Raw genomic sequence first — 24,761 nt, 5'->3', positions numbered from 1 at the left:
TATTCGAAACGAACCCTCGAGCATCGCGAAAAGTTCGTCTCGAGTAACGAGCAGCCGAGCATTTTGGTGCTCGCTCATCTCTAATAAGGAATATATATGAGATATAATGTGATGAGGAGAGGATTAAGATTACATTATATAAATTATACATGAAGAACTTGAAGTAAAATGATACAAAGTAATAAAAAATGGAATGTAAAAATGATAAAATATCACAATTATAAAGTCATAATAAAAAGCCATGATGTAAAACATAATAAAATAAAATAAAAAAGTGCTGAGAGGATGGAGGTTTTCACACTGGGTGGTCCAGGAATCCTAAAATTCTTATGTAATTGAGATATAAAATAAAATATATAAAATGTGGGATATTAAAATTGATAAAAACCCAGTGTCACACCATTTACAGCATTTCGTCCAGGCCATTTGGAATTAGTGTGTTGAGCCAGAAAATCCAAAACATTTGCTTTTGATTGTAGTTTTTTTGAAAATTCCAACTGAGGGATCTTCTCCAAAGGGGTAATGCGTAAATCCGAGGGGGTTCATGTTATGGTGGCTGGAAAAAAGTCATGAAAGGCTGAAATGCACGTACAAAAGCGGAAAATGTATACAAACCCATTAACATCACTGGGTTCTACTCTCTGCATATTGCAAAATTTGCGTGCGCAACTCCGTGTACATACAGTCGTGCGAAGGAGCCCTTATAAAGGGGAACAGAACAAACACAGTACCAAAGTGAAATATGGATATGATGGTATAACTATAAGGAATATCTCTACAATTGTAATATCACATGATCTAAACTAAAAATGCCATGAAGGAAAATGGAAAGCCGTGTGACATACTGAGCAGTGGAGATGAAATGCAAACAGGTAGCACATTAAACTAGTCAATAACTATCGAGGTATACAAATCTATAGGACCATGTCAGAAAGAAAAGATACCCTACGTGTATCACTACGTCATGGGTGGCTTCATCAGGAAAGTGCCAGTAACAAGATTAAATGTTTCTATAGTGTGCATAATTCTCTCAAAAAAGGCTCACTTGAATCTTGTAAAGCTCCCTGAGTGCTGGCGTTCCATTTCAAGAAGAGCGCACAGCGTAGTTGTCTCACAGAATGTTCACATTTCTATATATTGAAACACTTATACCAGGGGCCTAACTATACGGGATGCAGGAGGTGCTATTTCACCCGGGCCCAGGAGCCTTAGAGGACCCATAAGGCCTCCCTTCCCCATATAGGGAGCCCAGTACTATGAATAAAGCATTATAGTTGGGGGCCCTGTTACAGGTTTTGCATTGGGGCCCAGGAGCTTCTGTTACGCCTTTGACTTATACCCAGAGTAGGAAAGCAGACACTCAAATCTCACGTGTGCAACTAATCAGCCAATTGGTAGGTGCTTCCAGATTAGTATGCTGGCTGACCATGGGTCATAATAGTATAACTAAATAGGATTAGGACAGGGTGAGAGAGTTCCAGACCCTCATGCAACCTATTGGTAGATGTCGAATACAAAGTGAATTGAATCGATAAAATCAACATTTACATTTCAGGTATGCAGACCCCTTCATCAGATACTAGATTGATTATTATTGTTGTATGGAAAATACAAAATCCTGGTCAGCGTGAAAAAATGATCATTGTTGGCCAGTGGTTTCACATGGGGTGACCAAAGTGTGTGTAAGTTCTCTTATTAACTAAACACATTGGCGCAGATTTACTATTCAAAATACAACAGTTTTCTAGGACAAATTCAGCCAGAAACCTATCTTACATGCTTTGTGCCTAAATTGTGCTAAATTTCGAAAAAGTGTGCCAACATTTTGGTGCAATTTCTGACGTTACTTAAGCCAAGTAACAAGTGATATATACTGTGGGAGGACAGCTCGGTAGAGTGCGGGTTTGCGGCAGTCAAAGACGGAAACAAGTGGATAAAGTCCAAGTGCAGGCGTGACTTGCGTTTATTTCAGTCCAGCAAAACAACACAAATGCAGCCTTAGCTTCAGGCAAGAAAATAACAGTCCAGCAATAGGTCAATAGGCAGTCCCTGCCTGACCAGGTCATGCTCAGCAGGTGCACACACACCAGGGTTTTCAGCTCTATGGTATCACAGGCTGCCAGAGTCCAGCAGCCATCTCCCCCCCCACCTGTGTCAGTGCATACTGCTGTTTATATGCACACCTCCTGCTGGCTCAGCCTCAGCACCTGTGCTGATTGACCTCACACACAACCTGGAGTGGAGGAAGTGGAATGGATGGCCCCCCTACCAACCTGACATCCATTCCAAAAATCCAGGCCCAAAGACTTTTAAAGAAAAGACCTCCAGCAACTACTTGCTGGAGATTACATTGCACTCCTGGTTTTTCATGTCTCAAACAGCGGGACATAAACTTCCTCCAGCCCCACTAGGCATAATAGCGGAACCAAGGGGCGATGTAGCGACCATCCACTATCACGCCCCTTAAAATTTGACTGATTTACCATCTAGCTATGATGATCTTAGTTTGCACTTTCTTAGACAATATTAGTAAGTGTACCCCACTTTATCCTTCTGATGCAGCACATAATGGGGTGTGAAGAGAGCCTTATAGATGTACTGTACCTTCTTTCTATAACTATTCTAGTACTGAACTGAATCCTTCAGATCTCAGCACTTGTTCAGTTCTTTATCCTGTGACCTCCTCATAGCTTATATTCTATAAAAAGCTTTAGGCCTCATGTCCACAGGGAAAATCTTCATGCAGAATCCCGCAGCGGGTCCTTCCTTTCCCGCGGACATGAGGCCTAAAAATAAGCATTACTTACCTGTCCGGACGCTGCGGATCTGCCCTCCGTCACAGCCGGATCTTCTTTCTTCGGCCCAGCAGATGTGCTTGGCACGACGGCAGCGTGCCACGCGCATGCACCGTGCACTCTTTTCTTTTTTGAACTCCTGCTCTCCTGCGCTCTTCTGCGCTCCCCAACATATTTTTGCGTTTATGAAGTTAGAAGATGCCAAGAAGCAGGCTGATATGTCCGTGCCAGCAGATCAATCCTTTTTTTTTGCGATCAAAATGCCACTTCACATGCTCATGTGTTATAGCCTTCCATGGAATAGAATGGCAATTACATGCCTAATTAGGGCCAGCTCTCTTCTTTTCCCTGCATTGTACGCAGGATTACTCCCTTTATTTGAACTGACACAGAAGTCTATGGCAGCTTTTTACGTAACACGGACAAAGATAGAGCAGTTTCTGCACAAAAAAAATACGTTCATCTGAATTTGCCCTTACTGATACAGATATTTCATACACAATCAAATAAATTGAAGTTTGAAGAGCATCAGATGAGAATATCTGGATAGCTACATAAGTATATAAATACTATCAATGATCAAGCTGTGAGGTTGACTGCCTTACTGAAGGGGAAATAAAAGTTTTATGGACCTTCAGTATTTACATAGCTGTGGCTTGTGTCTACTCCACATCTCTGAATGTTGAAGTTGGTGGTGCAGCAGGGTGCAAGTATTGTGTCTATATTTTGTATGTTATGCTGGGTTATAGGGATTATTCAGGGACGAAAAGTGTTTTCAAAGCTGATAACAATAGTGTAAAAAAAGTAAAAGGAATCTTACTCATTTCATGAGATAAAAACATTTTCTGTTACCACAAGGTCAGCCACACTCCATAAAATAAACCCGATACACTCTTATACCGTGTGCATGGAAGATGGCAGTGACTGGGGGCACAGACTGATGCACGCTACTTTAGAGGAGAGGCTGACAGTGCTCCAGCACTAAACAGATGTAGAGGGGAATCTCCTGGTGAATGCAGCAATCAAAAATTAGCATCTCCAGACTCCAGCTACCATGGCCCCCTCTGAACACACTCCACTGGTCGGGTCGTTTGGTTATTGCATGTGTGTGTAAAGGCCCATTTAGACACAACGATTATCGCTCAAAATTAGCTGAAAAGCCGTCTTTTGAGTGATATTCGTTGTGTCTAAATGTGCCTATCTTTCACTGTTCGGCTGAACAATGGTTTTCAGCTCTGCTTGAAAACCGTGGTTCGGCAGAACAGCTCATAAGCAGGACCGCATGCTGTATTCTGCCCGCGGAGAGCTCATTACAGCTGATAACATTGTTACAGCTGTTCTCAGTTCTCAGCCCTGCTGGCAGAACAGATGATAAGCAGAACCGCACTCTGTGTCTTCTGTCCATGGTGCTGAATTCTCAAAGGGGAGCCCGTGTCTGAACAATGGAGCTAATTACAGAGCTCAGACCTCCTGCTGAGTTCTGTAACAGCTCCCAGAAGCTCATTTCCATGCAAATGAAGCTGTTAAAGTACTAATAGCAATTAGTGCCTATTAGTACTTTATGCAAAACGATCTCTCATCTTTCAATCTTTTGAAAGATTATGTGTGTGTGTAAATGGGCCTTAAGTGTGTCTGTGTGTATAGTGTGTGAAAAGTATATGTAAAAGTTTGCCTATGTGTGTGTTCATACATGTGAAAAAATGTGCATGTTTGTAAGTGCAAAACAACTTGTTTGTATATATCTTTGTTACAGTTTGCCATATATTATGTGTTTGCTCCATGTCCCACTGTGTGTATGTAAAGTGTATCACTGTGCGTGCAGGTAAAAGTGTTCATGTGTATGAAAACATATTGTGGAAGTTTGGTACATATATATTAAATCTGTCAATTAAGGGGTTTTCCAGGTAAAAACTACTGATGACCTATCCTTAGAATTAGAGATGAGCGAGCACCAAAATGCTCAGGTGCTCATTACTCGGGACGAAATTTTCGCGATGCTCGAGGGTACGTTTCGAGTAACGAACCCCATTGAAGTCAATGGGCGACCCGAGCATTTTTGTATATCGCTGATGCTCGCTAAGGTTTCCATTTGTGAAAATCTGGGCAATTCAAGAAAGTGATGGGAACGACACAGCAACGGATAGGGCAGGCGAGGGGCTACATGTTGGGCTGCATCTCAAGTTCCCAGGCCCCACTATTAAGCCACAATAGCGGCAAGAGTGGCCCCCCCCTCCCAACAATTTTTACTTCTGAAAAGCCCTCATTAGCAATGCATACCTTAGCTAAGCACCACACTACCTCCAACAAAGCACAATCACTGCCTGCATGACACTCCGCTGCCACTTCTCCTGGGTTACATGCTGCCCAAACCCTCCTGCACGACCCAGTGTCCACAGCGCACACCAAATTGTCCCTGCGCAGCCTTCAGCTGCCCTCATGCCACACCACACTCATGTCTATTTATAAGTGCGTCTGCCATGAGGAGGAACCGCAGGCACACACTGCAGAGGGTTGGCACGGCTAGGCACGAACCTCTTTAAAAGGGGTGGGGCGATAGCCCACAATGCTGTACAGAAGCAATGAGAAATATAATCCTGTGCCACCGCCATCAGGAGCTGCACACGTGGGCATAGCAATGGGGAACCTATGTGCCACACACTATTCATTCTGTCAAGGTGTCTGCATGCCCCAGTCAGACCGCGTTTTTTTATAAATAGTCACAGGCAGGTACAACTGGAAATCCCCAACTCCGCAATGGGAATTCCGTGTGCACCCACAGCATGGGTGGCTCCCTGGAACCCACCGGCTGTACATAAATGTATCCCATTGCAGTGCCCTGGACAGCAGAGCTAACGTCAGATTAAATGCAGGTGGGCTTCGGCCCACACTGCATGCCCCAACCTGACCGGGCTTTTTAATTCATAGACACAGGCAGGTACAACTCCTTATTGTGAAGTCCCTGTGGATGCCAGGAAGCCACCGGCGGCACATAAATATATCCCATAGCATTGCCCATCACAGCTGAGGTAATGTCATGCTTAACGCAGGTGGGCTTCGGCCCACACTGCATGCCCCAGTCAGACTGGGGTTCTTTAGAAGTGGACACATGTAGTTACAACTCCCTGTGGACCGACAGCATGAGTGGCTCCCTGGAACCCACCAGCGATACATAAATATATCCCATTGCAGTGCCCAGCACAGCTGATGTAACGTCAGCTGTAATGCAGGTGGGCAAAAAATTAATTGAATTACACTGTTGGCGAGGGCCCCAAAAAATTGGTGTACCAACAGTACTAATGTACCTCAGAAAAATTGCCCATGCCCAACTAAGAGGGCAGGTGAAACCCATTAATCACTTTGGTTAATGTGGCTTAATTGGTAACTAGGCCTGGAGGCAGCCCAGTTAAAATAAAAATTGGTTGAGGTGAAAGTTTCAACGCTTTAATGAGCATTGAAACGTATAAAAATTGTTTAGAAAAATTATATGACTGAGCCTTGTGGGCCTAAGAAAAATTGTCCGTTCGGCGTGATTACGTGAGGTTTCAGGAGGAGGAGCAGGAGGAGGAGGAGGAATATTATACACAGATTGATGAAGCAAAAATGTCCCCGTTTTTGATGGTGATAGAGAACGATGCTTCCATCCGCGGGTGCAGCCTACGTATTGCTTAGGTATCGCTGCTGTCCGCTGGTGAAGAAGAGAAGTCTGGGGAAATCCAGGCTTTGTTCATCTTGATGAGTGTAAGCCTGTCGGCACTGTCGGTTGACAGGCGGGTACGCTTATCTGTGATGATTCCCCCAGCCGCACTAAACACCCTCTCTGACAAGACGCTAGCCGCAGGGCAAGCAAGCACCTCCAGGGCATACAGCGCGAGTTCAGGCCACGTGTCCAGCTTCGACACCCAGTAGTTGTAGGGGGCAGAGGCGTCACCAAGGATGGTCGTGCGATCGGCTACGTACTCCCTCACCATCCTTTTACAGTGCTCCTGCCAACTCAGCCTTGACTGGGGAGCGGTGACACAGTCTTGCTGGGGAGCCATAAAGCTGGCAAAGGCCTTGGAGAATGTTCCCCTGCCTGCGCTGTACATGCTGCCTTATCTCTGCGCCTCCCCTGCTACCTGGCCCTCGGAACTGCGCCTTCTGCCACTAGAGCTGTCGGATGGGAAGTTTACCATCAGTTTCTCCACCAGCGCCCTGTGGTATAGCATCATTCTCGAACCCTTTTCCTCTTCGGGAAAGAGAGTGGAAAGGTTCTCCTTATACCGTGGGTCGAGCAGTGTGTACACCCAGTAATCCGTAGTGGCCAGAATGCGTGTAACGCGAGGGTCACGAGAAAGGCATCCTAACATGAAGTCAGCCATGTGTGCCAGGGTACCTGTAGGCAACACATGGCTGTCCTCACTAGGAAGATCACTTTCAGGATCCTCCTCCTCCGGCCATACACGCTGAAAGGATGACAGGCAAGCAGCATGGGTACCCTCAGCAGTGGGCCAAGCTGTCTCTTCCCCCTCCTCCTCATGCTCCTCCCCCTCCTCCTCCTCCTCAACGCGCTGAGATATAGACATGAGGGTGCTCTGATTATACAGCGACATACTGTCTTCCCACGCCTCCGTTTCCGAGTGCAAAGCGTCTGCCTTTATGCTTTGCAGGGAACTTCTCAAGAGGCATAGCAGAGGAATGGTGACGCTAATGATTGCAGCATCCCCGTTCACCATCTGGGTAGACTCCTCAAAGTTTCCAAGGACCTGGCAGATGTCTGCCAACCAGGCCCACTCTTCTGTAAAGAATTGAGGAGGCTGACTCCCACTACGCCGCCCATGTTGGAGTTGGTATTCCACTATAGCTCTACGCTGCTCATAGAGCCTGGCCAACATGTGGAGCGTAGAGTTCCACCGTGTGGGCATGTCGCACAGCAGTCGGTGCACTGGCAGATTAAACCGATGTTGCAGGGTCCGCAGGGTGGCAGCGTCCGTCTTGGAGTTGCGGAAATGTGCGCTGACCCGGCGCACCTTTCCGAGCAGGTATGACAAGTGTGGGTAGCTTTTCAGAAAGCGCTGAACCACCAAATTAAAGACATGGGCCAGGCATGGCACGTGCGTGAGGCTGCTGAGCTGCAGAGCCGCCACCAGGTTACGGCCGTTGTCACACACGACCCTGCCCGGTTGGAGGCTCAGCGGCGCAAGCCAGCGGTCGGTCTGCTCTGTCAGACCCTGCAGCAGTTCGTGGGCCGTGTGCCTCTTCTCTCCTAAGCTGAGTAGTTTCAGCACGGCCTGCTGACGCTTGCCCACCGCTGTGCTGCCACGCCGCGCGACACCGACTGCTGGTGACGTGCTGCTGCTGACACATCTTGATTGCGAGACAGAGGTTGCGTTGGAGGAGGAGGAGGAGGAGGGTGGTTTCGTGGAGGAAGCATACACCGCCGCAGATACCAGCACCGAGCTGGGGCCCGCAATTCTGGGGGTGGGTAGGACGTGAGCGGTCCCAGGCTCTGACTCTGTCCCAGCCTCCACTAAATTCACCCAATGTGCCGTCAGGGAGATATAGTGGCCCTGCCCGCCTGTGCTTGTCCACTTGTCCATTGTTAAGTGGACCTTGGCAGTAACCGCGTTGGTGAGGGCGCGTACAATGTTGCGGGAGACGTGGTCGTGCAGGGCTGGGACGGCACATCGGGAAAAGTAGTGGCGACTGGGAACCGAGTAGCGCGGGGCCGCCGCCGCCATCATGCTTTTGAAAGCCTCCGTTTCCACAAGCCTGTACAGCAGCATCTCCAGGCTGATCAATTTGGCAATGTGCACGTTTAACGCGTGCGGGTGCGTGGCGGCGTACTTGCGCTTGCGCTCAAACAGTGGCGCTAGCGACGTCTGGACGCTGCGCTGAGAGACATTGCTGGATGGGGCCGAGGACAGCGGAGGTGAGGGTGTGGGTGCAGGTCAGGAGACGGTAGTGCCTGTGTCCTCAGATGGGGGTTGGATCTCAGTGGCAGGTTGGGGCACAGGGGGAGAGGCAGTGGTGCAAACCGGAGGCGGTGAACGGCCTTCATCCCACCTTGTGGGGTGCTTGGACATCATATGCCTGCGCATGCTGGTGGTGGTGGCTCCCCAGCTGATCTTGGCGCGACAAAGGTTGCACACCACTGTTCGTCGGTCGTCAGGCGTCTCTGTGAAAAACTGCCACACCGTAGAGCACCTTGACCTCTGCAGGGTGGCATGGCGCGAGGGGGTGCTTTGGGAAACAGTTGGTGGATTATTCGGTCTGGCCCTGCCTCTACCCCTGGCCACCGCACTGGCTCGGCCTGTGCCCACACCCTGACTTGGGCCTCCGCGTCCTCGCCCGCGTCCACGTCCTCTAGGCCTACCCCTACCCCTCAGCATGCTGTATTACCAGTAGTGCAGAAACAGAACGCTGTAATTAAATGTGCCACTTATTGGCCTCAGGTTGGAGGCTGACTTCGCTTACGGAACGCACAGCAGAGCCAGGAAATAATTTTGCGCAAGCCTGCTGTAACACTTAGCTGGCTGCGTATGAATTAGGAGGACAACTACCCCCAGCACAGACCCAGTACACTGAGGACAGTCACAGGCAGCCCAAATAGATTTTTTTTCCCAAATGTTTTTGGAAAGGCCCACTGCCTATATTCAATAAATATGTCTTCTGTCCCTGCCTCACCACTACTGGCCCTGGACTATGTAAAATAACTGCAGATTGTTGCACTGTGGACTAGAATACAGCGGTGATGTAACAGCCAACACAGAGCCAGAAAAATAATTTTGCGCAAGCCTGCTGTAACACTTAGCTGGCTGCGTATGAATTAGGAGGACAACTACCCCCAGCACAGACCCAGTACACTGAGGACAGTCACAGGCAGCCCAAATAGATTTTTTTTCCCAAATGTTTTTGGAAAGGCCCACTGCCTATTCAATAAATATGTCTTCTGTCCCTGCCTCACCACTACTGGCCCTGGAGTATGTAAAATAACTGCAGACTGTTGCACTGTGGACTGGAATACAGCGGTGATGTAATAGCCAACACAGAGCCAGGAAATAATTTTGCGCAAGCCTGCTGTAACACTTAGCTGGCTGCGTATGAATTAGGAGGACAGCTACCCCCAGCACAGACCCAGTACACTGAGGACAGTCACAGGGAGCCCAAATAGATTTTTTTCCCCAAATGTTTTTGGAAAGGCCCACTGCCTATATTCAATAAATATGTCTTCTGTCCCTGCCTCACCACCACTACTGGCCCTGGACTATGTATAATTACTGCAGGGCGCAATGCTCTGCACGGCCGATATACAAAAAAAAAAAAAAAGTGCAACACTGCAAAAAGCAGCCTCCACACTACTGCACACGGTTAGATGTGGCCCTAAGAAGGACCGTTGGGGTTCTTGAAGCCTAAAATACTCCTAACACTCTCCCTATAGCAACTCCAGCAAGACAGCACTTTCCCTGATCTCTGTCAGAACGCATCTGTGGCGAGCCGCGGGAGGGGCCGATTTATATACTCGGGTGACACCTGATCTCGCCAGCCACTCACTGCAGGGGGGTGGTATAGGGCTTGAACATCACAAGGGGAAGTTGTAATGCCTTCCCTGTCTTTCTATTGGCCAGAAAAGCGCGCTAACATCTCAGAGATGAAAGTGAAAGTAACTCGAACATCGCGTGGTACTCGTCACGAGTAACGAGCATCTCGAACACGCTAATACTCGAACGAGTATCAAGCTCGGACGAGTACGTTCGCTCATCTCTACTTAGAATATGTCATCAATAGTTAATCATCAGGGACCTGCAGCTCAGGGTCACCAGCAATCCGCTGATCTTCCTGCCTGCTGTTAGTGCAGCTGGAAGGACGTTGTCATTGGAGATGTCATAGTTCACTTCACTCCCATTGAAATCAATGGGAGCCGAAGTTTCTATTACACTTCTGCCTCCAGCACCGGGGTCAGACAAGGTTGTGTAATAGGTGGCTTCAGCTCACATTGATTTGAATGAGAGCGTAGTCAGCTATGGCACTTCTGCTCCCTTCCCCAATGACGACTTCCAGCCCTGCTGCACTGAGAGCGGGCCAGGAGACCAGTTGAACTCAATGGTTCCCAAACAGTGGGTCTCCAGCGATTAACTGTTGATGAGATGACCTATCCTGAGGCTGTATACAGTAGCAAACGTGGCCCATTGACTTCCAGTGCAAAAAGAAAAAATTAGACTAACACTTGATTTAAATAGTATGTAATTTTCTGTTGATACCTTCCTTTTGATGGTTTACATGATGTAGGACTGATGTGGGACCTAGAAAGGCCAAACATCTTAAAGGCATTGTCTAAGATTTTGTAAATCTGGACATATAAAGGCACAAAATAAATACAAAAACCCTCCCAGATTTCAAACTTTACTACCTGGCCGGAGAGTTAAGAAATCTAAGACCGTGGCTCTTGACTGAGGAGCTCCCCATTGCAAACAACTTCCTAGCTGAAATAGTAACGAGAAAAACCTGGTAGGCTACCCAGAAGGACCAGAACACGCTAAGGCTCAGGGCATACTCCTGTTACATAAATTAGCCCTCTCTGGCGGTTGGCTAAATCCGTGCAACATTTTGAAGATACGGTAGCAGAAATGCCATTATGGAACAACCCTATTCTTCTCCCCATGGGCTCGGTACCAGATCCCCAGTACTGGGCAGGCCTGGGAGTAGTGACACTGGGAAATATATATAGGACCAATATGTTCATTTCCTATACTCAATTATGTTATGAACTGCAAACACCCCACCTGCAACTCTTCAGGTACTTTCAACTGCGACATGCTGCCCATGCCCAGTTCCCTTCTGCTGCGTTCCAAATCTCTAAATACCCTGTCATAGGAATTCTCAAGTCCCAGGGCCCTAAAGGATTGATCTCTGCATTGTATACGCACCTGTTGTCAGCCAGAATTGGCTACACCCCACTAGAGATTCAAAATAAATGGCAAGATCTTGTTCTGGAAATAATATCAGAAGACTAGCAGGATATTCTAGAGTCCCATTTGTGGGTATTCCCGGCAGTAAATAATAGATTAATACAACTATATGTAATACATCAATCTTATCTCACACCCATACGACTACATAGGATAAGCAGGACTCGGACATCAGAGTGTCATAGATGTCACTGTGAATGATGACTTCTGGCATATGTTATGGGACTGCCCACACATTAGGGACTACTGGACAGAGGTGACAAAATTTTTGTTGAAGATTTTGCCCTCTGCACATACAATGACTCTGGATCCTAAAATTGCAATATTTGGCTTGATAGATGAGAAACGATGGCCTCATCACATGCAAATCTTTTTGAGAGAGGTCTTGTTTTTGGCTCGGAAAGTAGTAGCCCTGTAATGGATGGCTGACGAATCTCCATCTGTATCGGGATAGAAAAGCCTGGTCAATACTATGTTGCCATATGAAAAGCTTGTTTACCAGCAGAGGGGCTGCTTGGCTAAATTTCAAAAAATTTGGGGTCTTTGGGTAGATAACTGTACTACTGTACAATAGCACTAATGCCACTTTATAGCCAAAAAAGTAAACCAATACTAATGTGTTCATTGTTTAGTGGTTATGCATTGTCTGAAGATTGGAAAATGTTATTGTTATTAGAATGGTGTATGAGATACATGTAACAGAAAATGGAAGTTGTAAATGATACGAAGAAGCAAGTGAGAACTGTGTAATTGCCATAGTACCAGCAATGACGCATGGAATGTACTTGAAGACCTAATTTAATGAAGTGATCAATAAAAAGAAATAAAAAAAATACAAAAACAGTACTTACCATTTTAAGGGTCCCGGTGCCCCAGTATAGCTTCCCCATTCCCTACCGATCCTGTCCCGGAAGATCAGGCACTGATTACATCACGTTCATTGTTCAACTGACCGCTGAAGCCAATTACTGGCCTTAGCAGTCATGTGCGATTCATACATGCATGACTAATGAGGCCAGGGAATTAATTCATCAGCGACCACATGAACGATGAATGGTATGTGGCCGGCGAAGGAGCTTCCAGCACTGGAGCTGGAATTTAAGTGACTGAGCTGCGTAACGAGCACTCTGGTTCATCAGTAGAGATGAGCGAGTATACTCGTTTCGAGTAATTACTCGATCGAGCACCGCGATTTGAGTACTTCAGTACTCGGGTGAAAAGATTCGGGAGGCGCCGGGGGGAGGCGTGGCGGCACGGGGGTAGCAGCGGGGAACAGGGGGGAGCCCTCTCTCCCTCTCCCCCCCCACTCCCCGCTGCGACCCCCCCACTCACCCATGGCGCCCCCTGAATCTTTTCGCCCGAGTACGGAAGTACTCGAAAATCGCGGTGCTCGGGCAAAAAAGGGGCGTGGCCGAGTACGCTCGCTCATCTCTATTCATCAGGTCTGCACTCAGGCCAATTCAGAATGTACTGTTTTGTCGCTGTTGGCAGCACATCCCTAGTTCATACAGGGAGCTTTGCAGCTGAGAATGCTTATTTTTGGTGTCACGTGAAAATGCGATCACCCAGCAAATAAGCATTTGTCAGATGATCGGTGGCATCTTCTTATGGCCTGATGATTGGGCATACAAAAATTCCTTTGAATGTTCTTTCCCGTTCATAGGGCCAAGTAAAAGGCATTTAATGCCCTATAACTTCGTTCCCGCATTTATTAGCTAGTAGAATGTAAGCCACGTTCTGGAGTATGTAAGATGGTGACTTCTTCAATAACTAATCTGTATCTTACAATGCAAAACTTTTTGGCAGTATTTAACGGACAAGACTGAGATGAGCGGAGGCGCTGTTATTCATCACCTCTTATCTGACTAAACCTCCGTGATTCTTGTCTTCAGGAAAACAAAGTACAACACATAAAAACCATTCAGCGCCGCTTCTTGCTCATCCTTCATTTCATCACATTTAAACTTACTCATAGAACATTTTTTAGACTATCTTCACTTCAATGAACTGTCACTGTTCAGTGTCTTGGTGGTTTTGTAGGTTTTATCTTAATAGCAATTCTTTAATTGGTGATAGTTTATAAAAAGGAAGCAGACTGTTTCATTTTGACTTGGAGTCAACATAAAAATTCGCAGTACTAGAAAGAAACTTTGTTATGACATTACATACGCATTCTATAAGATGGATTTTTTGACTCTGCAGAAATAAATCAGCTCCAGCCCAATAAAATTGAACTGTCTAGCAGTAAATTCAGCTGTACTACCGTAGATGTTGTGAGTATCAGTGATTGCTGGAGCTGATTTACTGAAATCACTCCAGTTACCGCACACAAGATAAGTCTAGCTTTAGAAATACTATTATAGGTATTGAGGATGAATAAATGCAAATATGGATTTCAGTAACATGTTCCTAGAATAATTGCTTACCCCTCTAAGCCTTGGTATTTCGTATTGCAAGAGTAAGGTGCCTAGTGTATTAGGGTTTATGCACATGGGTGTAGTTCATATCCATGTGCTGTCCATGTCTTCACAGCACAAAGACGCTTAAAATCCAATTGTGCTATACACATATGCATTTCTTCACATGGACTATTGCTATACGCTATCTGGCCTGCTTTCATGGACAAAAATAGCCAATCCAATATTGCCGATCCGTAAAAATTGGACAGCACGGCTCTGTTCGTATGCTGTCCAATGTTTTTCTGTGCCCGATTGTTGCACAGCCAACATGACTATGATTAAAGCCTTAAAAGAGATAAAACAACCCCGTTACCTGGAGCATCCAGAGGATTACTTTTCACTTTCCTAGTGTAGTCTTGAAAAAGAAGGCTCTGATTTATTTATGGACAACAAGGAGACTTCTTTTGAATATAGGTTTGATACACCCAATATGTTTGTGTTCATTAATCTCTTGAATTTTGTTGTATTTAGAGATGAGCGAGTATACTCGCTAAAGGCAATTGCTCGAGCGAGCATTGCCTTTAGCGAGTACCTGCCCGCTCGAGACCAAAGGTTCAGGTGCCGGCGCGGGGAAGTGGTGAGTAGCGGCTGTCAGCAGGAGGGAGCGGGGGGGGGGGGGGGAGAGAGAGAGATCTCCCCTCCGTTCCGACCCGCTCTCCCCCGCAGCTCCCTGCCCGCTGCCGGCACCCGAACCTTTGGTCTCGAGAGGGCAGGTACTCGCTAAAGGCAATGCTCGCTCGAGCAATTGCCTTTAGCGAGTATACTCGCTCAACTCTAGTTGTATTACATCAAGAAATGAAATTTGTGAGGTCAACAACTACTTGATCAGTGAAAGGATTAGTTATCTCTTTGATAAGATATACCAATTTTGTACATTACTAAACCGCTAGGGCGCATTCGCATGGCACTTTTTATGTTCAGTTTTATGTGAGCCAAAACTAAGAGTGGAAAAAAAGTATAATGGAAAGATTTGCATTTCTTCCGTATTTTGGACCTGTTCCTGGTTTAGGCTCACAAAAAAACTGAACATAAAAACTGTTGTTTTTTAATGCGAATGTCAATGGGACTTTCTACTGTTAAAAATGCATTGCAAGTTTGTGCTTTGCGATTTTTGTGCGATGTGTTTTTAACATTAGAAAGTCCCATTGCAATTTGCGGGGGGGGGAAAGCAGTGATATCGCTTAAACAAAAACATGCAAGAAAAACACAAGTCTGAAAAAGCCCTAACATGTTACTCTGGAGATTTGGTGGAGGGAAGCTGCCTCTTAAGGTGTGACCACCCACATAATAAGTCCAATATTTTTTTGACTTATTAATGTCAGTTATGATAGAGAGTTTAATAGCTTAGAGCACTGGTCTTGTAAACCAGGGATTGTGAGTTCGATAGTCTTACATCTGGGCAACAAAAATGAAAAAGGCACATACAGAATGAGAGGAATTGGGCTAAGCAGCAGCACTTCTTAAAAAGACTACTATATTAATAGATCACAGACTGAATGTGAATCAACAGTGTGATGCAGCAGCAAAAAAGGCAAACACAATTCTTGGATGTATTAAGAGAAACATAGATTCTAGATCACGTGAGGTAATTATCTCTCTTTACGCTTCCTCGGTCAGACCTCATGAGTAATACTGTGTCCAGTTCTGGGCACCCCCCTTTAAAAAAAACATTGACAAACTGGAGCAAGGTCAGAGAAGATGGTGAGCGGTCTGCAAATCATGTCCTATGAGGAACGGTAAAAGGATCTGGGAATGTTTAGCTTGCAAAAAAGAAGGCTGAGAGGAGAGTTAATAGCTGTCTACATATATCTGAAGGGCTGTCACAGTGCAGAGGGATCAGCCCTATTCTCATTTGCACAAGGAAAGACTAGAAGCAATGGGATGAAACTGAGAGAGAGGAGACACAAATAAGATATTAGAAAAAACTTTCTGACAGTGAGGGTGATCAATGAGTGGAACAGGTTACCACAGGAGGTGGTGAGTTCTCCTTCAATGGAAGGGTTCAAAGAAAGGCTGGACACATATCTGTCTGGGATGATTTAGTGTATCCTGCACTGAGCAGGAGGTTGGACCCGATGACCCTGGAGGTCCCTTCCAACTCTACTATTCTCTGATATCTATTAGCAAGCTGCAGGTTGATTGCAAAACAGCTGGAGTACCAGGATCATGCTATCCCATACATTGTCAGTAGTGGCTGAGATGTAACAATGATGCAAACTTAAAACAGAAGCAGGTTTTGAGCTTCACCATGACCTTATCATATGTGCACCAAGTACACTGGCCTCGACTAGTCCATGCTTCATTTGATGTTGCTCATATTGCTTGATTTTCCCATTCTAATACGGATTCACACTAAAACTGATCCAGGAAATCTCCAATCATGAAAGGGATGGTATCTATGATAAAGTGGTTATTCATTATACATTATATGCTCTTGTATAGAGCATCTTGATCACCTTATATATTGCTGTCAGCAATTCATACCACCAGCACATTCACAGCCTACATGATACCGACTGAGGTTTCATTAGGAGGTGTTCTGGATATATTGTAATGGGGTATACGTATTCTAGCCTTAGAACATGAACTGCTGCACAAAAGTCATCTGTATATATCACTGGGAACTGAAGCAGGATTCGGGTGTAAAAACAATACTGCCCTGGCTTTTAAGAAAGTCATGCCGCTGACTGATAAAGCTTTTGTCATGTAATGCATCCCAGCTGCCTGCTCAGCTGACAATTGGCTGATGTTCAAAAGTCAAGATAGGAAAAAATGTTTCACACTTTGGCTGGCAAAAAGATTCTACTGGGACTTTGAAATATTGAAACAGCTTTCAGAGAGAGATAATACATCGCCTTAGCCCGAGAGAAGCCATATACTTCTATGAGGTTAGACAATTAATAGAAATAGGCAAGTAGTGACGTTATCTGTACTATATAGGGAGCTATTAATTATGCTAAAAATATGACCAGCTGCATCTATTACAGTAGGCTCAAATTTGGGATTTTTTTCTTTCTACAATAAACACGGAATTAACTTTTCTGAACTTTTTATACAACTATTCAGACTTATAAACTCTAAGAATACAGCAGTTTTGTTCTGGAAGTAGAAGGTACAACTTTACAGATGATTGAAAATGTGTCATCTATGAGAATACATTTTGGGGTAAAATCACAATATTTGGGCATTACATTTGGTGCATACATCTAACTTAGCCATAGACCTCTATTATCCAGCCATATGTCATAGGAGTATCCTCTTGGCATGTGTTTGATATGTACTTTTTTTATAGTTGGCGTTAATGGCAGATATATCCACCTTCATAGGCATACCGTTGGGATATGACAGTACTGGATTCTAAACGTGACATCCAAATATGGTGTAAAATAAGCCTACTTTGGTATTTTGTGATGCAGTAAAACTGTGGCTTTCTTCTGCAGTCTTGCCTTCCAACAGGCCCTTGCCCTCTGGGCAAATTCACAGGAGCATTTAAAAATTCATCTGTTTTGCATCTGCAAAAAACTGACATTTTTTTGCCATCTATGTGCTGTTCTGTATAACATCTGTATGCAGTTCATGTGCCGTCTTTTACTTCTGTACCGTATATCATCCATTTTTCAAGTTCATGAAAAACTGAAACAGGCCACAATTCTTTTTTTATGCGTCCCTTATTAATGGAAATATGACTAATGGCACTCATACACATTTAATATCTGAATAAAATTGCGTAACTGTTATATCTACTGACTGCATAAAAATGTAAGGTTCTTAAGGACATATTTTGATCAAAATATGTATGCCCATCTACCACGTCAAAGCGACCTTATGTAGGTGGGACCCTACACTGATAGACTTACTGCTCTTTGGGCATAAGCCTTTCAAATGCATTCAAGGGAAGTAGGATCTAGCTATATACACTAATTAAAATGCTCTGGACAAATGGGAAAAAGGCTGCACAACAGATATGGAGGCAGCCTCACCTTTACAAATGCAACAAAAATCAAATGTAGTCAGTACTTCATACAAATAAATTAAATGCACAGGCTGCACCATTCCCCATCTGTTCCAAACCTTTTAATTAGTGAATATAGCTAGATCCCGTCAGTGTAGGTTCCCATCTAAATAAAAGTCAATAGGTTGGGGATAATTCAGCAGAATGTGCACTGGTCCTTTAGGACTGCAGGGATGTTCATGCATGCACTCTTTGGAAGCTATCTGTGAGAGGAAAATGGTAGAATGCAAATAAAAAGCTTTGTTTTGCTGAACTTTGTACTGATGAGGCAGAAAAAAGTTGTGACATGCTAGTATGAAGTAGTAGGGCATATGGCACCTGCATGTGTCATAGAGCTGTCTCGCTTCTGCTAAGGCCCCCTGTCCACAGCCGAGGCGGAATATCGATATTCCGCCACGGGGGAGGGTAGGGGATCCCTGACAGGTCTCCAAGATGAGCCTATGTAATAAATAGGCTCACCACGGAAAATTGCGGCAATCACAGCATGCCGCGATTTAAATCCCGTGAGTGGAGAATCGCTATGGTTCTCCACTCGTGGGTGCCGGCACTGCGCTTTCCATAGTAATCCTATGGAAAGCTTTACAGAGCGTGATCCGTGGGCGATTTAGCGCAAGCGGATCATCGCCTGTGGACAGGCAGCCTAAAGGGTCTACTATGTGCAGGAGGCTTTCAGAAGATCTATGCTATATATGTTCTCTGCCCTGTTCTTCTCTTTCCTGCATGATTCATGTTGATGTATTTTTATGTTTTTGCACCTTGGCATGATTGAGCTGGTATATGTTTGCTTTGGCTTCAACTCCATCCCAGTCATTACTTTCCTTAGCAACAGTGACCCTTTATTTATCTCCCATGATGGTTCTCTTTGCTTTTCTGAAGAATTGATTGAACTGCTGTGCACAGGAGCATCCACAAGCTTGCCTTTTATTCATTAGCTAGTGTAATGTGATTTCATGGAGGACTTTTTCTAAAATAATTTATTTTGTGTAATGTAATAGTAACTACTTAATTTTATGTATCCAGCTCCTATGGTGACCTTCATACTCCATTAGAAACAGAGTACAAACCCTCATCTATTTTCCGTAGGTTAGCAAAGAAAAGCAGTAGTTCCTAAGTATTTCTTGATCAGGAGCCACTTGCAAATACGACATGGTGGTGTTGAGCCATGTTGAGTAGTAAAAAGTAAAAGGTGTATCATATACAGTATATGGTCAAATGATAACTACCAGGGTTATGGTTTGACCCAGGTGCCAAGTTTCAGTGCTGATATGATGTCCCTAGAGTCGGGCTGTACATAAATCTCCATAGCTGCTCACCGCTGGAGTGCTACATGTTTCTCGGAGGTCACCCTTAAGGATTAAGCACAGTAAATTGACAGTATTTCGTCCTAGGGCTTAATCCCCGCCGATAGTAAAAATATGGCGTGCAATTAAAGTTCCTGCTTCTGCAATGTAGCAGGAGCAGGTCAGGTCCTTGGCTGTCAGCCACAGCTAAGGACCCGGAGGAGAAGGTAGAAGCGGTTTTTATATACTTCTCCTTTACAGGCTACTTAATGCTCAATGAGTACTATGTAGTGGAAGGAGAAAGTGGAGCATAGTTGAGCACAAGAGCTCTGCCAGTGGCTACTGTCACTATGGGGGATGTTTTCCCCTGTAACTGCGGATTCTATGGATGCCCCAGCTACAGTGGAAAAGCGTGAAATTAAATTTTAAAAAAGACAATGCAAATGACCCCCAGAGGTCGTATATGATGTCATGGGGCACAATTAAAAATGACAAAAATAACTAAAAAAAAATTACAGAATATATATATATATATATATATATATATATATATATATATATATATATAGTGTTTTGTATGACCTATAGGTAGATAACACAGGATCCACCATTCACAGTAGGTATAAGCTGTGGCCACGGATTCCCCCCTCCTTCTTGAAGAATGACCTCTGCATCAGTCCCAGAACATGCCTAGAATAGTCTCCCATAGAAGTCAATGGGTCCCCCTCTTTCTATTGTGTGAATGGCCCATGAGGCTGCTGTAAAGCATATCACTAAATGTTCGTAATACAGTTTAAATATAGCTCAGACAAGATGGCCGCCCCCATTGTCATGTATAGAAAACAGAATAAAAAATTCTACACTAAGAATATAAAAAAACAATTAGAAAAATGTAAACTGTTTCACTATCTGGTTTTAATTAACACAAACCTTTTTTGATGATATGATCTCTTTAAATAAAGTGAGTGGAATGACAGTTGCAGATTCAGTCTTTGCAGAGGGGTTGTTTGGAGTCTGCAATCATGGAGTTATTCAGGTCTGCATTGGGGGTGGCCCCACAAAATAGTAGGATAAATAGTAAAGTTGCTTCCTTTTTAACTTTAGATGCATTGAGCCAATAAAATAGTTAAAGGGGGTTTTAAAACTCTCTTTAGCAGTTAAGCTCTGATTTTCAGAGAAAGGACATTGCGGTTTTGGACTGACAGCTAGAGTCTTTTTTAAATGGCTGTAGCTCCAGTTCTATGCGGGCTACCAATATGTTTTTTGTCAATCAGCAAAGGTCGCACTCCTGGGATCTGGAAGTATAAAGAAAATGTGCACCAAAAGAGTATAAGGGGTGACTTACCTGGCATGACCAGGCCGCCCAAGATACGGGCAGTCTGCCACACTTAAATTCCCAGTAGGCAGTGCTATAAATTATAGATTATTTGGTCCGCCAGCCCTGGTCACACGGACATCCTACAGGAATTGAGAGCGTCAATGGGGACTCGGAATCGGAATATCGGGTAACAAATAAGCAAGTAGACAATGTGTCAAAATAAATGAGCTCGAAGGGGTAAACCATGCACTGAAAGTGGATTGATAGGCCACTCGCTTAATAGGGGTGTCTCAGATGAGAGCACTAAATTTACAGCTTTCATTTCTGTCAGTGTGTGTAGAGCAGAGAGGGAGGGGGATATACCCTATTTCCCTGAAAATAAGACATAGCATGATTTTCCAAAATTTTTGAGGATGCAAAATGATTTTTCAGGCTTTTTGAGGATGCTTGTAATATAAGCCCTACTCCAAAATTAAGCCCTGATAACAGTTAATTAAAAAAGTCAATTTAAATAGTGTCCAGGCAGCTATACATGTAAAAAAGTTAAACCTTTTTGAACAAAAATTAATATAAGACACTGTCTTATTTTCAGGGAAACACGGTAGGCCTGTAACAGAGTAGATCTGTGCATATCTCTCTGTCCCAGGAAAGGGGTGATATACATTTTTGTTGATGTTATCACCTCCCATCAAACAGAGAGCATATTTGCTCTCTGATTGTCACATATGGGATTTTTCTCAGAAAAGGAGTAAAATGATGAGGACTTGCTCATCTAATCAGTCCTCTGCACCATTTAACCCTGCAGATGCTGTTGTTATTACCAACCCTGGCATCTAAATATTTAAATATTTTTTGAGAAAATAAAAAAGGTTTTCCTGTTACACAAGGCTTTGAGTATTGAAAAAAACTTAAAACGAACAAAAAACCCACTACACATAATTGATATTGCCACATCCATAACAACTTATACTAGAAAATATTACATTATTTATCCAGCTACATTAACAAAAACTAAAAAACATTATGACCGCTGGAACACAAAAGGGGATATGATTCTCACCATGGTGATAGATTGCCACTTCGTGCCATAGCATCTGACAGGTGGCGTCACTGTGCGAGAAAACCTGACGATGCCCCCAAAAAACTGTAATGTGGGTTTCTAATGTAAAAGCATTATAGGATGTCCCTGATGACATTCCTGCCCAGCATTCTATTGGCTGCAGCGGTCATGTGGATAAACAGCTGCATTGTAGTCACCCAGCACATCATCCTGGTCCCCTCCATAAATGTCATACATGTTTGTCTCATGTAAATGCACTGTGCAAGCCTTGTCTTGTCATTTCCAGTGTGTGTGATGCACAGCTGCTACGCTTGAGAGGTTAACTTTAATAAAATCATTGCCTGCATGTAAATGTATCAGTCTGTCATAGCATGTGGTATGAGTGCAGGTATAAACAGGAGTGATTAAGAGGGGTCTGGGTTCCATCTTCTGGGAGGTCAGTCTTCAGTGCCATCTAACACAGAGCAACATGGAAGCATCTTCAGCTTCCTTGTGGTGAAGATGGAAGAGGAGGAGAGATCTACCATAGTGATTGTGTTCTGGATGTGAGTGGAGTGAGCCCCAAGCATAAGAGAGCATTTGTAAGAATTTTCTGTAAGACTAGGCCAGTGCAGAGGTACTAATTAAAGTCATCGAGTTTTCCTACGCAGCCTACTAAGTTACACCCACGCGTCTCCAGGGCTGGGTGAAAGTCAATAACTACTGTCAGAGTGTCTGTGGAATGACCCTACCCCTTTTCCTCCTCCGGAGTGTTCCCTTCCAGGATTGGTACCTGGCAGATAACGTGGACTGCAGGACCGGTGTCATCCTGTGTTTCCTCCCTGACCTCAAGCCTCTTGACTTGCCTGCACTGTATTGACTGTACCTAAATTGCCTTGTGATAACTGTCTACTGCAAGTTTACAATAGTAAAGTTTTACCGGGCCCTAACCATTCCTGGGGACCCGAGGTACTAGAAGTCTGTGTCTGTGATTATTCTCCACCAAGTATCATACCGGTGTGTAGGAATGGTGGCGTTACCCGTGACAACTACAACCCCATCATCATATTTATTAGCATTCCCTATCCTAGGGGTATCTTTGGTGGCCTGCAGTTACACTCTGGCCTTGGCCGCGTGTTATCCCTCAGGGAAAGGAGTCTGGTAAGTTCCACCATGACAAGCCATCACTTAACCCTCCCAGCTCCCCACTTATGTCAGGTGTCCAGGATATCCCTATGGGATGCTGCAGCATGACTGTTGTAGCCTGAAGGAAACAGAAGATCGTAGGAGCCATGGGGGAGCAGTGGTGCAGTGGAGAAGGACTGTTGGTTTTTTTACATAAATATAATGGCCCATTTACACGGGATGATTATAGCTTAGAGTTGTTCAAATCCCCATGCTCCTGCGGGTATTTGAATGATAGCCGTCCCATGTAAATGCATGCAGAGACTGAACAATTGAACATTGTTCAGTCGTTCAGTTTCTGCATGCAGAAAACTGAACAACTAGCCGTTCAGTGTAAACAGCAGTCGTTCAGTTCTGAGCAACTGACTGCTTACAGTGAATAGAGGCAGTCAGTCGGAGAATGCTCCCTGGTCGCCCTGCCTACATGCTAGCTGCACTCCAAGATGATGCCAGCAATACTTGCTCTTGTGTAACAGCACAGGAGCAAGCATCACTGAGGCGCACTGTCGGGCATTGTTTGCCTAATAGTTCGTCCCGTGTAAATGCGTCTTTAATTGTTCTTGCATAGCCGCCAATGATTGGTAAAGGGCAGAACCCCTTTAAAAAGTTAACACAGGAGTATAGTGGCGCGTGTGAACGCACTCTAAGGCTAGTTTCATATGGGCGATCGTGATTTTGTCACGAGAAAATCGCTGAAAAATTGCATGTTTGTTCCCTGTCATTTTTGAGCGTCAGCAATTCTTTTTTGAATAATCTCGCATTACATTGCTGCTACCCGCGTTAAAATGGTGGTTTTTAATGTGAAAGTCAATAGGACTTTCTAACGTTAAAATCGCAAGTTTGTTGCATTGTGATATGATAAAAAGGAGGGTCCATAGGGAAACATGGGAGATAAAAAATCGCACATTGCAGAAAGATAGAGCATGCTGCGATGTTTTTGTTTTCTCAACATCGCATCAGTGAAAACATCGCAGGTGGGAAGGAAACCATTATAAATCATTGGTTTCATAATCTGCTTTTTTTTATTGACTCTCGCATCAGGTGAAAATCGTCCAATTTTTTTTTTCGCCCGTGTGAAACCACCCTAAGGTCACTTTTACAAACAGTATAAATACTGTACTATTACAGTACAAGCAATGTGGAGGAGAGTTTAAAAAAATCTCCTTGCAGCAGGAAACGTCCGCAACAAATCTGCAGCATTTATGGAAACGGGTAGAAGCCCGCAGCAGATCCGCAACAAAATCCATGCCAAAATCTGCACCATTTACGGTCAGTTTTGGCCACTATGTATTTGCAGTATATTTGCTGCAGTGGTTCCGCTGTGGAGGGCTGGAGGCAGATCTGCCCTGTGTGAAGGCGGCTTAAAAGGCAGCTTTCAAAAGGATTAAAAAAATTGTACTGTATCTCCCCTTACTGCAGCCTCTTGCCACAGAACATTACCAGTTCATAAACAGAACGTGTTGGTCCTTGTAATGGTTCAGTGACTTCTGGGACTTTTTCAGTTATCTACTAAGTGATTGACTTCCGAGTTCCACTTTTCATTCTTGAAATGGTACTTATAGAAAAAAACTGTTGCAGGGTGATGAGCAAAGAACGGACTGTGGACTCATCTGTAACATACTGCAAGGTGAACCAGAAGAATGTCCCGAAGATTCTGCACATCAATTTGGTCATATCAAGTTATATAGCATTTGACTATCTATCACAAACCAAGAGGATTTATTGGGG

The 24,761-nt window shown here is 44.5% G+C and overlaps 1 long non-coding RNA gene across 1 annotated transcript in view; it reads right to left on the bottom strand.

The window, feature by feature from the left end:
* Positions 1 to 426: 426 nt before the first annotated feature.
* The window catches only part of LOC136572745 (uncharacterized), a 35,254-nt gene continuing 10,919 nt past the window's right edge, over positions 427 to 24,761 (bottom strand). Inside the window, exon 3 of the long non-coding RNA XR_010785817.1 lies at positions 427 to 556. This is a non-coding gene — a long non-coding RNA (uncharacterized lncRNA). The remainder of the gene's footprint in view (positions 557 to 24,761) is intronic.

Source organism: Eleutherodactylus coqui, chromosome 7, assembly GCF_035609145.1.
Source record: "Eleutherodactylus coqui strain aEleCoq1 chromosome 7, aEleCoq1.hap1, whole genome shotgun sequence".
In the NCBI taxonomy this organism is placed as follows: Eukaryota; Metazoa; Chordata; class Amphibia; order Anura; family Eleutherodactylidae; genus Eleutherodactylus; species Eleutherodactylus coqui.
The sequence above is the reverse complement of the archived record's forward strand: the minus strand, read 5'-3'. Positions and strand labels throughout refer to the sequence as shown.